General features: G+C 40.9%; 1 long non-coding RNA gene across 11 annotated transcripts in view; it reads right to left on the bottom strand.

Moving 5' to 3' along the window:
• LOC110362347 (uncharacterized) overlaps positions 1-11,967 on the bottom strand; it is a 115,312-nt gene extending 103,345 nt beyond the window's left edge. For 3 of the 11 annotated variants that reach the window (XR_010469220.1, XR_010469216.1, XR_010469223.1), the window contains exons 1-4: positions 11,808-11,967; positions 10,336-10,774; positions 7,183-8,294; positions 4,753-4,854 (exon numbers count right to left, since the gene is read on the bottom strand). This is a non-coding gene — a long non-coding RNA (uncharacterized LOC110362347). Of the gene's footprint in view, positions 1-1,271; positions 3,089-4,093; positions 4,280-4,606; positions 4,661-4,752; positions 4,855-7,182; positions 8,295-10,335; positions 10,775-11,807 lie in introns of those variants that run through there. The other 8 variants (XR_010469222.1, XR_010469217.1, XR_010469219.1 and 5 more) reach the window with 8 other exon arrangements.
• Positions 11,968-12,031: the final 64 nt, after the last annotated feature.

The raw sequence follows: 12,031 nt of genomic DNA, 5'->3' as shown, positions 1-12,031 counted from the left end.
ACTACCTACCAAAAACACCAAAGATACAACAGTAATAGTTATTCTTGATTATTTGCATTAATGAGGACCTAGAGAAGCTTTATACTTTTCTAATTCGTGACATGAGAGGACAAATGTTACAGGAATTTTTCCATGGGGTTTTTTTGTGTGTTTTTCCCTGAAATGTTATAATGCCACAGGGGCTTCCGCCATATCCAAGCCAAATGCAAGCAGGTCATGATCCTCACTTTTTAAAATTCAAATAACCCAAGTAAAAACTATAGATAAATCCCATAGCTGTAAACACCTGGTGGAATTAGTCATAAAAACATGGTGTCGCTAACACAGCAAAAAAATTAGTGTCACACGTAGGAAGATGAGACAGGATAGGGCCATACTGGGCCTTTTTTGCAAGCTGGCTTCAATCACTGCCTATAGCTCAAAAACATATCTTTTACTTAATCTCTTTCTTAATTGAAAGGCGTCTGTTGGCAACTTGCCACCAGCACTAGTGACATTTACGTGTAAGATAAGCAGTGCACTTGAACACGACAATAAAGATGATAATGAGAACCTACTTGCCAAGGCCTGAGTAAATAGCAGTCAGAACATGCTGGGAAACCAGAACAGGAAACACATCTAATTTCAATGGAAAATGCAACAAGATTGACCCTCATCTCACTGAAGCCACCAGGACTCATGATACGGCCTAAAAAGATGAATTTCAGTATTATACCATTTTGGAAGAATGTGCCTGGCAGCTGTAGAAGAATGTGGGATGTTATGAAGATGATGTAGAGAAACAGACTAACCTTTGCAAGCTCTTGTAATGACTAGCAGCTAGACAAGCTCATCTACGTCAATTAATCTGTCCAGCTCTGCTTTGTAGGAATGCCCGTGGCCTCAGTAGCCCATCTGCAATGATGCTGCACTGCCCTCTCATTCACTGCCCAATTACTCTCATTGTAAGAATACACTTTCTTAAAGAATGGAGATTTTTCCTCTTTCAGCTTTAGGCCATTGCACCTTGTCTTTCCTTCTTCTGAGAACATGGATAATTCCCTTCTTTCATTTATACTATTATCTCTGCAATTATTTATAGTCTGTAACTGTGAATCTCCCGAGTCCTCCATTTAATACAGTTCTTTCAGTGTCTTTTTTTCTGCAGTGTGTCTTACTTTTCTATCATCATCCATTACTGACTTTGTACCATCTCTATTTTTAAAATAATCTTTACACTATGTGGACTCGCCTGCATTAATCATTCCAAATGTAGCAAAATCACAGCTATATAAGCCAGAGTCTCATTATTTTAATACTATCACCTGGGAAAAGGCGGGTATGTTTTACATGACAGTGTAAGATAGATTCAAAAGGCACAGGCAACCTCATTTTCAAATGGCAAATCATACATCCTAAATCCGGAAACATAGGAGCAAAGCTCTTAATATTTTCAGCATGTCCAAAATATTGCAGTTTTCTTCAGTCATGCACTAAGAAACACAAAAGCAAGCAATACTTGTTAAACTAATAAATAAAGATGAGAACAACAGCCTGAAAGCAGGATCTCATAATAGAAACTGTTAATAAAACCTTTACTCTAGGTGACAAGGTATTTCCTTTACATAAATCAATATGAATTTAAAATTTAAATAATGGAGAATATTTGCCCGAAAAAAGGACAAACGCTCTAATAACAATAAGTATTAGGAAAGATGTGGATAGAGTTATTGTACAAAACTGTTGACATATTTTTAAATTTTCACTAAAATACAAATATGACAGTCTATTAAGTGCTGTTCTGAAGATCCAACCATCCAGTCACTTGAGGATTTATTGCAGGCCATAGACTGTCTGTTTCCACAGTATTTGCCAATAAATTCCTTGAGCACTTGCCAATCATCAATAAGTATACTGCTGGAAATGCCTTTTGGCACAGAGGAACACTTTTATATCCATTTTACCGGGCAAAGAGGCATAGAAAAACTTAGCTGCACAGGAATGTTTGAAAAAAATTTTTAAAACCAAGCCATTAAATGAATCTAAGTCTCTGAAGCTGTTGTTCAGTATCTTCACAGCAATATTCTTAAAAAAAACCCAGACAAGGTACCTGCAGTTGAAAAGCAAAAGGAATCACTCATTACATGCAAATAAGATTTATCTTCTTGTATCAGGAGATGCTATGCTCTATTGGCATTGAAATGACTGATGCTAACTACAGACATTACGATAAAATGCATCTCGAAGGAACAACAGAGACATGATAGAATAGCAATCATGACAAAAACACAGCTTTGAAATCATACTTGACTGTATTTTTAAGTATTCCAACTGCATGAAGTTCAACAGGGGCAAGTGCCAGATTGGGCACCTGCGACATGGCAACCCTGGCTGTACATACAGACTGGGGACAAGATGCTGGGCAGCAGCTCTCTGGAGAGGGATCTGGGGTTCTGGTTGATGGCAAATTGAACATGAGTCACATGCCCTGGCAGCTGAAAGGGCAACCGTGTCCTGGGTGCATCCAGCACAGCATTGCCAGCCGGGCAGGGAGGTGATTGTCCCGCTCTGCTCTGCACTGGTGCGGCCTCACCTGGAGCACCGTGTGCAGGTCTGGGCAACACAGGGTAAAAAAAGATATAAAGCTACTGGAGAGGGTCCAGAAGAGGCTATGAAGTTCATGAAGGGTTTAGAGGGGAAGCTGTATGAGGAGTGGCTAAACTAATTTGATTTGTTCAGCCTGGAGGAGGCTGGGGGGAGACCTCATCGCAGCTACAGCTTCATCACAATGGGAGGAGGAGGAGGAGGCCCTGAGCTCTTCTCTCTGGGACCAGTGACAGAACCCGAAGGAATGGCAGGAAGATGTGCCAGGGAGGTTCAGGTTGGACATTAGGAAAAGGTTCTTCACCCAGAGGGTGATGGACACTGGAACAGGCTCCCCAGGGAGGTGTCACAGCCCCAAGCCTGACAGTGTTCAAGAAGAGACTGGACAACATCCTTAGACACATTGTGTGAACTGTGGGCTTGTCATATGCAGGGACAGGAGTTGGATTTGATGATCTCTGTGGCTTCCTTCCAACTCAGGACATTCCATGAAATTTCTATGAATCTATGAAAATCAGGTAAAAGGAAATAATGGTTATGGCAGTGTAGTACTTCTGCATATTTATGATGTGATAGACTTCAGGAAAAGAAAGAAAAGAGATCAGTATCAGTCTGGAAGAGGAAAGCTCTACTGGGACAGAGCTGGAGTCTGCTAGGGGCCACCAGATATGGTGACAGACACAGCTCTACACTGTGGTTACAAGGGAGAAAGTTGTGTCATGACAGCGTATTAGAAAAGACTTTGACTTCCCGTACACAGAAAACAAATACTACTGGAAGCTGTTCATTCTGACTATTTCCAGGCTCCACCCACAATGATGGGCTTATCTTGACCAACTAGCAAATAAACACACGCTGCTGCAAGTCGAGTTTTAAGTTTGTTTTCCATTAAGCTGTCTACATCAGGTCTGGTTAGATCCGATCTGAATTATCATGGGCTGGCTCACTTTAACTCAAATGAAATGATACAGAGAACTAAGTTCTCTACTGTAAGAAATCAAATAAAAAAAAAATAATCAGAGAACTAGAGAATTTAAGAGTTTGGAATTCCTTCAAATGCTCATGAAAAGTATTAATGAAGAAAAAAAGAAAGTGCACTGCTTATGCATTGCATATGATACTAAGATTAAAGATCCTTTAAGTATAACCCTATAACTAAGTTAATACTTGATTCACTTTTCAATAGAAACAATGACTACTCAGTCAAAGATAGGATGGTTAAAGGAAAAAGAATACAGAGCAAGAATTATTAAAATAAAATAGAGGTGAAACTCCAAAGATCTTGCAGTGGAGTAGGCAGTCACTATCCTAGGACACATGCTACAGGAGAACAGAATGAACATTTTTTGTATTTGAGGAAGAAAATGGGAACAGTTCCTCAAACTGCTCAGCCAGACAGACCTCTAGTCTGACTTCAATAATATACGAAGTTTTAGGACAAATACAGAAGAGAAGACACCATCAAGTTCAGTGTGCTTGGAAAATGGGAGAACACACAACGTGGATTTACCAGAATTAGATTGTGCCCAGCTAACTTGAGTCCTTCTTTCCACAAATCATCTCGATTTTTCGAGAAGCTACCTAGGTCAAGTCCACATGAGACACGGTAGAGCATCTGACTGAGTCCAGCACAGGAAACTGTTCAGCAGCAAATGCTGGCAATTTGTACAAGAATTGCCGGATGGGTAACAGATACCTTAAAAAGAACATGAGAAATAATGTTGAAAAGAAAATATTAGAATAAAGGAGGTTACTAAGAGAGTTCATCTGTAATCAGCCATGGGACCAATCAGATTTAATATCATGACCAATCTCGTTTAATATAATCACCAACAATCTAGCTATCAAAATTAAGGGAATAAAGTTGGACAGCATGCTTAATAGACAACTGACATATTGAACTAAATAACAGAAATTGCATAAATGTCTCTGAATGGCCATGCAGAACCCTCCATCCCCCCATTTTGATTATACAGGAAATCTTGCACCTTAAGTTACATACTTAGGGTAGGTGAACACTTACAACAGAGACCACGACACCATTTGATGCAGCTGGAAAAAGGGCACACAGGTATTTCTAGCAAGGAAAGAATTGTCAGTTTTATGTCAGCATAGGAGGGTGGGATGAGACCTCCTTTGGAGTTCTCTGCACCCTGGAACACCACGTACCTTTCTGTTCAATCAAGCCCAGGAAAGGTGAATTCAAACTGGGAGAAGGCTTGATGATCCCAGGCACAGTGGTTAGAGGGATGGTCTATCACCACTGAAGTGCTGAAAAGAGTTTGGTTAGTGAAAGGCACAGCCACTGAAAGTGCATGTCCGTCTCAGAAGAAATAGAAACAAAATGAACAGAAATAAGTGGTGTGGAATTTAGACGATAACTAGGTAAAAGACATCAGTATTTACAGTATATGTCATTGCAAAAAGAAAAATAAAATAATAAAGAAACCCTCCACCAACAAAGCAGGGGTTTCAAACTCATTTTCACCAGGGGCCACATCAACCTTGCAGTTGCCTTCAAAGGGCCAAAAGTAATTTTAGGACTGTATAAGTGTAGGAGTAGTTAAATTTATGCAGTCCTAAAATTACCTTTGGCCCTTTGAAGGCAACTGCGAGGTTGATGTGGCCCCTGGTGAAAATGAGTTTAACACCCCTGCTCTACTGACTTGCAACATGATGCATAATCAATTTATGGTTTACTTATGACTTAGCTTTCCACAGCACAAGACTAGACTGGATGTAGCCTTCTGTTCCAGTCTTCTGTTCATTATTATAAAACAATACTTCTCTTGAAAACAGTAGTAACAAGGAAATAATTACCTTGAAAGAATAAAACATATTTATATCTATCCTACCCAGGTATGCTCTAAGATAGCTAAGAAAGCTGATTTTCAATCAGCAGAATTAAAGTTAGAGTCTCTATTTTACTATAGGCAAACACATTTAAATTATTGAAATAGATACAGAAATTATATACCACGGTGTCATTTCATTTCACGTAATTTCCTTGTGAGCAAAATCTAACAATATTTTGGCATGCAGAACAATATTATCTTACATATAAATGCAAAGACATCAATACTGATCAATTTCAATGTAATTTAAAGGAAGTGCTGTTATACTGCACTTCCTCAGTTTGTAAATCTGCCTACTACATACAAAACACCACCAGCACCAGAGAAGAGCTTGACCACTTGCCTGTCAAATATTCCACTTCGTCTGAAATGACACTATTCAAATAAATGATTGTGAAACTCAAAATGTATTGGGAAGAGAAAGGCCTAATTAATGAAAATGGCAAGAGTTTACAACACCTTTAGGGATGAAAAACTAAATTTGCATTTAAAATATGAGTAGGCAATGCAGAGTGTGACAAAAGATCATTTTTGCAGCAACTATGGGACATGGAAAACACAACCCACTGTTACTCCAGATAACTGATGAGCCCAAAGCAGCTCTCTCACCATGTCCTTAGTTTATTCTTCTTTCAATGACCAAGCGCCACAGATACTCTGTCCAGAACAGGGGGAACTCCCCCATCGTGGTTCTCTGATGCTTACCCTTCTACAGAGGTACACTTTGCTGCCACATTTGTCACCTCTTTTTGCAAATCAACAGGATATTCAGAAATTTCTTGTTTCTGTATCATCGTCCAAATCTGAACATTCCCAAAATGTTCCAGATCACTTGCTCACACATTTATTTGAAGGGAAACCAATATTTCACACATCTGCAGTGACACCCTCTTCATTTCAATACATGGGTAAAAACTCCTCTGCTAGCATGCAAGAACATTATGGCCCATGCCAAACTTTGCAGTAACATTTCTTTTTGTTCCTCATGCTATTTCCTATGCTCTACAGGCACAACACCACAATCTGAAATTTTAACCAATTTAATTGATCATATTCCTTATTTTTAACATACACCACCATGTTTTTGTCCTTTGCAAAGAATACCATAAATATTAATATCCTTAGTATACAGAGGTTTTGGAACACAAATGTCAGATTTCCTAATATGCATATGTCATTCCACAAAGGCCAACATATATACTACTGATCATGAGTGTACGTTAAAAAAAAGGCAAACAAACTTCAAATTCCTCTTTTTCCCCTAGAAAACCTAACAAACACGCAAACATGGAGGAATTTTTGTAAATTTAAGTCTCACAGGAAAACCTCATCAGAAAATATTTCAGCCTATGTACATTGAATATAAATCTTGCACTATAAGCAAGATCAATTTATATTTGGTTTATTACTAAGTATATAGAATTGACGTCACATGAGGGTATGATACTTCTAAAGAGTATTTCATTTCTAAAGATAAACATTAAAAAGTGGAAGTAGCCACACAGTTGCAAAATGAGCAAAGCTGTAATTTGAAACAACATTCTGTCCCACATCTGCCAGAAACGGAAGCCCTTTTTCCAACACAACTGAAGTTTTATCGTGTGTTTCTGAAAGGCATAGTGGAAGTTTCGGTTCCAATGCATGACTTCACTTACAACTCTTTCATTTGCAAGTTTATGCACTGCATGCTCAGCACAGTACGACTAATGAAACATGAATTTCGGGTTTGAAAACAAATACTTACAGGTTCTGATCCTAAGATGGCTTTAACTATTGTGGTCTTCCAACACTGTAACACTAAATAAAATGTGTTTGTGCTCAAATCACACATGCTAGATCTTCACAAACAGGGCAAATGCAGGAGTGACTATACAAAGAAGATTGACTAATTTGTAGCACCGAGGAGGAAATCCTGTCCACATATAAAACCGCTGGCAAATTCCAATTGACGTTGGCAAGTCAAGAATTGTATCCAGGGTGTTTTCCATTGCGAAGAATACATCCAAAAGAGACACGTATTTTTTAACCTACTTCAGAGATGAAATACCCATGCTTCTTGTAGCACTAATGATAAACAAAAAATAATCGTAAAAATTTGCATTAAAATCACCAGTGAGACATCAGTTTTTTCTGCCCCATTTTTACAAATCAGATGATGATGATGGGAACCATAAGGGGGACTTTTTTTGAGTCTTAATTTACTGGTTTTTAGGTATTCTGAAAACAACACAGCAAAGGTGCTTTATGAATGCAAAGTTGGTTTTTTGTTGTCTTTTTTCCCCTAAAGCCACCAATAAACAGAGAACATGGATGTAAGGAGCACTTTTAACAACAGTATAAACCTCCACATAGTTTGCAGAGAAGAAAAAAAAAAAAAGGCCAATTTGTCCCAAAATCACATCAACAGAAGCATTCATTCACATACCTATTATAAATTATTCCCAAAGGATGCATTCTCTCTCTTTCATGCTCTGTACTATTCCTCTGAAGACACTAATGCAGATCCTGGCTCTGCACTTGCAAAATACAGCCATGAATATACCTCCTTCGATTACTGTCAGTTCAGGCATGCAATGATCTTATGAGTAGTTAATGTCTTTGTTGGCAGAGCACAATGAAGAAAATATTTTAGCAAGTGATCCTAAGGCAGGATGCTATCCCATAGTATGTAGCTGCTGCTTTTTCTACCCATGAGGCTTTCCTTTTATTAGATTAGGTTGCATACTGTAGACATATCCTCACATCATGTCCGTCAACAGAGGAGCTGGAGGCAAAAATCCCACTGATTTAAGACCTGAGGGTGAATTAGTAATCCCAGTGCTTCAGTAACTCATTTAGAAATGGAGGCCATAGGATCTTTAAGGTGAAAAGAGAAAGGAACACAAAACACAAGGAATTAATATTATGTGTACTCCAGAATGTCCTTTCTGTTCTTTATTTTCTCTTGTATGTTGACTTTACACACTGTAGCCAAGAAGGTAAATTAATTATCCCAAAGGATCCAAACCTATTATATGTCCAAATGCATTATCAGGTGAACTCATGTTCAAAAGTCTCTGGGAACCCAATATCCACCATCGTTCCAAAAGGAAAGCTAATAATATGATGCCATTTTGTGTTACTTTTGTCATTTTTTAAAGGCAAAGGCAATGCCTAACTGGTTCACTTAGCTTCTTGGCAATCTTTTCCAGCTTTTTTTCAAGGAAACATCACTAGACATTCTAGAACATTCACCATTTTTTGATCAGAAAACAGGATGGAGACTTGGAGACTTCTCTAAAAACAATTAGCACTAATGGAAATACTATGCATAATATTTAATACATTACACCACTTGACATTTACAGTTCCTTGAACACACACACACACACACACACACACAAACAAATTGTTCTGTAGAATAACCCCATGAACATAGCATGTCCTGTTATCACAAATGAGAAATCTGAAACAAACCTTCATATCCAGTGAAAGGCCACGTAATTCAAGTGTCTGCTCAGTACAATAGAAGAAGACACTGTGAGAAACATGGCTTAGGAATGCTTTTCTCTGGTCTCTCAGGCAGTCTGGTTACTTAGAAACTACTCCTGCATGATGCTTACACAGTTTTGGAAACATTAGCCCTGTACTCTGCACATCATATGTATTTATAGTGCATATTTAATAACATCACTACAAATACATATGAATGCCTATACCAGTTCTGAGAGCAGTACAGGAGTAGAGCACCCTTTGAGATTGTTCCTGACTACAGGAACTTGCTTAACTGAGGCAGCAATGCCAGTTTTCCCTTCACACTCCTCTCTCTGCTCCCTGAGGTTGCCCACTTTCTCATCCACCTTCTGTCTGCAGCTTCCTGACATCCCAGCAGCTGAAGTTCAACTCAAACAGACATGGCAAAAAACAGGAGACTGAGGGTCAAACGTTGAAATGAAGCAAACGTTAATGCATTTCCCAGACTGATGACGAAAGGACTTTCAGTAATAAAAGCCAGCTCACATTCCCTACAAAATTTGGCACCCTTCCTAAACCTTAGACCCTCTTGGGCACTTTGCTCCTACGTTATCACTAGTATAGTAGGACTGCTATTCTCCTAAACATATGTATTTCAAACAGAAAATGCCCAATTTTATTCCAGTTCTCCGGTACTCCGACACTACAATTCACTACACACACTGCAGAAGCCCCCAGACACCTTCACGTTCCCACACGAAGTACGCCTCTGCAAGACCATGGCTGCTGGAAAGGCACAAAACCTCAGTGCAGATGGCTTCCAGCTCCAGTAGATATCACGGTCCTGCTTGTAGGGGCTGACAGGCTATTTGCACTTTTCTTAAACACGAGTTCCTCTAAGAATTGTGCTAAGGAAGCAAAAGACCTTTACTGGAGATTCCACTCAAGCCTGCATATGATTGAACTTGTGCACTTATGCATTTAAACTCAGTTGAAACACCACATATTATTTTACTTCAAGTTCTGCTTTGGAGTCCAAACCTCAGGTGTGCAAAGAGCTAGGTATATCCAAGATAGAAAGTCGTTTCCCCATCACACAGCCAGGTGCAGGTGCTCACAGAGCAGCAATAATGCAGGGGACAAAGACTCCTTTTCCTCCCTGCAGTAAATCAGTATCTTCCATAGACAAACAAGGAAGACCATCAGCTACCAGAATACACTAAGTTACATCCAGCCTTGTATTTCTGCATGACTGGAGTCTTTTTGTGTATTGCTGCAGTCAGCGTATGGCTTATAAAATATTTCTGCAATGATAACAGGACATTTGTGAAGATGATGTTCAGCCCAAAGCACAGCAGACCACGCAACAGTGAGCACCTAACTGAAGGCAGTATGTCATGCTGAAGATCTGTAAGGAGAAGGATGTTTTCAGCATACCACTTACACTAAGCCATCTTCCTGAGGACTGCAGTCAACCCCCTTGCACACTATAGAATTTTCTTGCTTGAAGCAGTATATGTTTGCAAGAACAGTGCTGTAGCATCTAATGCCATATACAAGCCAGGCTATGACAGCAGAGTCTCTCTCTTGCTGCCACTGAGGCCACGAGGTAGAGGGGCTACAGAGAGGCAAACAGTAGGAACTGCTCTCTTCGCATTTATACACACACCAGAAATATTATTCCCAGATGTATTGCAGTTACATGAAAACAAATCTTGACTTCTTTAACAAGTCTCTGATACATCAATTATCTTCCCATTGGGATGACCTGGACACTTGTTCGTTACATGAACTGCAAGAGATAATCCACTCCAACGTTATTCATGCAGTGGTGTGATTTGTCTTTAGCGGAGTCATGGACACAATTCAAAAAGGGCTTCACTCTGCAAATAACGTATAAAGAAATATGTTACTACATTTAGGAAATACAAAGCCTCAAAGGTATCCCTTCATTGGAGGAATCATCTGCATTATTGAAAAAGACTCCAAATATTAGGCTAATAATTCAAGACTTCCTTTCAAAGAAAGAAGCAGCAACCAGCTTTTTCATCTTTTTTTTTTTTTTTGCCTGGAGCAGCTTGCTGTAGATTATGTCTCCAGTAAAATACTAATAGCACAGCACACAATATTATCATAAAATAGCAAGTCTATGAAAATAAATAAAAAAAGCAGAGGATCACTAAACCTCAATTGCACATCCGAAGAGTGCCGTGAACAAAACCAGATTTGCATTTTACCAGCCCTTCTTTTCTTTCTTTATTTCACCAAGACATGATTGGATGTTTGAAATGCTACAAATGTGGAATAAAACTAGTAATTCTTCCCCTTAGAATAAAAGGTTAAGCTTGTAATTATACGACTTTGGCATATGATTTCGTGCAATTACTAATTAACTACCATCCCTGATCGGAGAATGCATAAGTAGTGATTTTCTTCCTCAAGAGCAGTGCCTGCTTCGTTTTAAGTCATGTTCTGCCACGATGGGAGGAAAAAACCCACAGGCACGCAAGCATGAGTGCGTGGGGCGGCGGGTAGGGGGGCACCAAATTAAAGAGACGCTTCTTTGGAGAAAACCATCCCGCAACGCGGATTTCGGCACGCCTCGCTGTGCCGCCCAGGATGGGGGGCCCCGCAACGCCCCCTCCCCGCGGCAGGGCGCGGACAGCGGCATCGGCATTTTGGGGAAGCAAAAGAAACAAAGCCGCGGCCGCACTCCGCGATCCCCCAGCCCCCGTCGCCAAAGCTCCCCCCGCCGGGGCTGCCTGTACTGCCGCCCCGGGTGCAGGGGCTGGCAGCGGGGTCGCACCGCCCCCGCCCCGAGGAAGGAAGTCCGGGAGGGGGGAACGTGGTGGGCTCTGCCGGCGGCACGGCACCGCACCGCACCGCGTCGCGTCGCCCCGCCGCAGCGCCACTCACCGCGCCGAGCCGAGCGGAGCCGCTCCGAACCGTACCGAACCGCTGTGCGAGCGCGCCGCGGCGGCCGCAGGTGCCGCGGAGGAGGAAGCAGGGGCGGGCGGCGCTGGCGAGCCAACCGGGGCCCGGCGCGGCGCCGTGAGTCACCAGCGGCCGCGCAGGGCGGCCGGGCGGCTGGTATAAGAGCGCCGCGGGGACACCCTCCCCCCGTGCATGTCTCCGTCTCC

Source organism: Columba livia, chromosome Z (assembly GCF_036013475.1).
Source record: "Columba livia isolate bColLiv1 breed racing homer chromosome Z, bColLiv1.pat.W.v2, whole genome shotgun sequence".
Lineage (NCBI taxonomy): Eukaryota > Metazoa > Chordata > Aves > Columbiformes > Columbidae > Columba > Columba livia.
The sequence above is the reverse complement of the archived record's forward strand: the minus strand, read 5'-3'. Positions and strand labels throughout refer to the sequence as shown.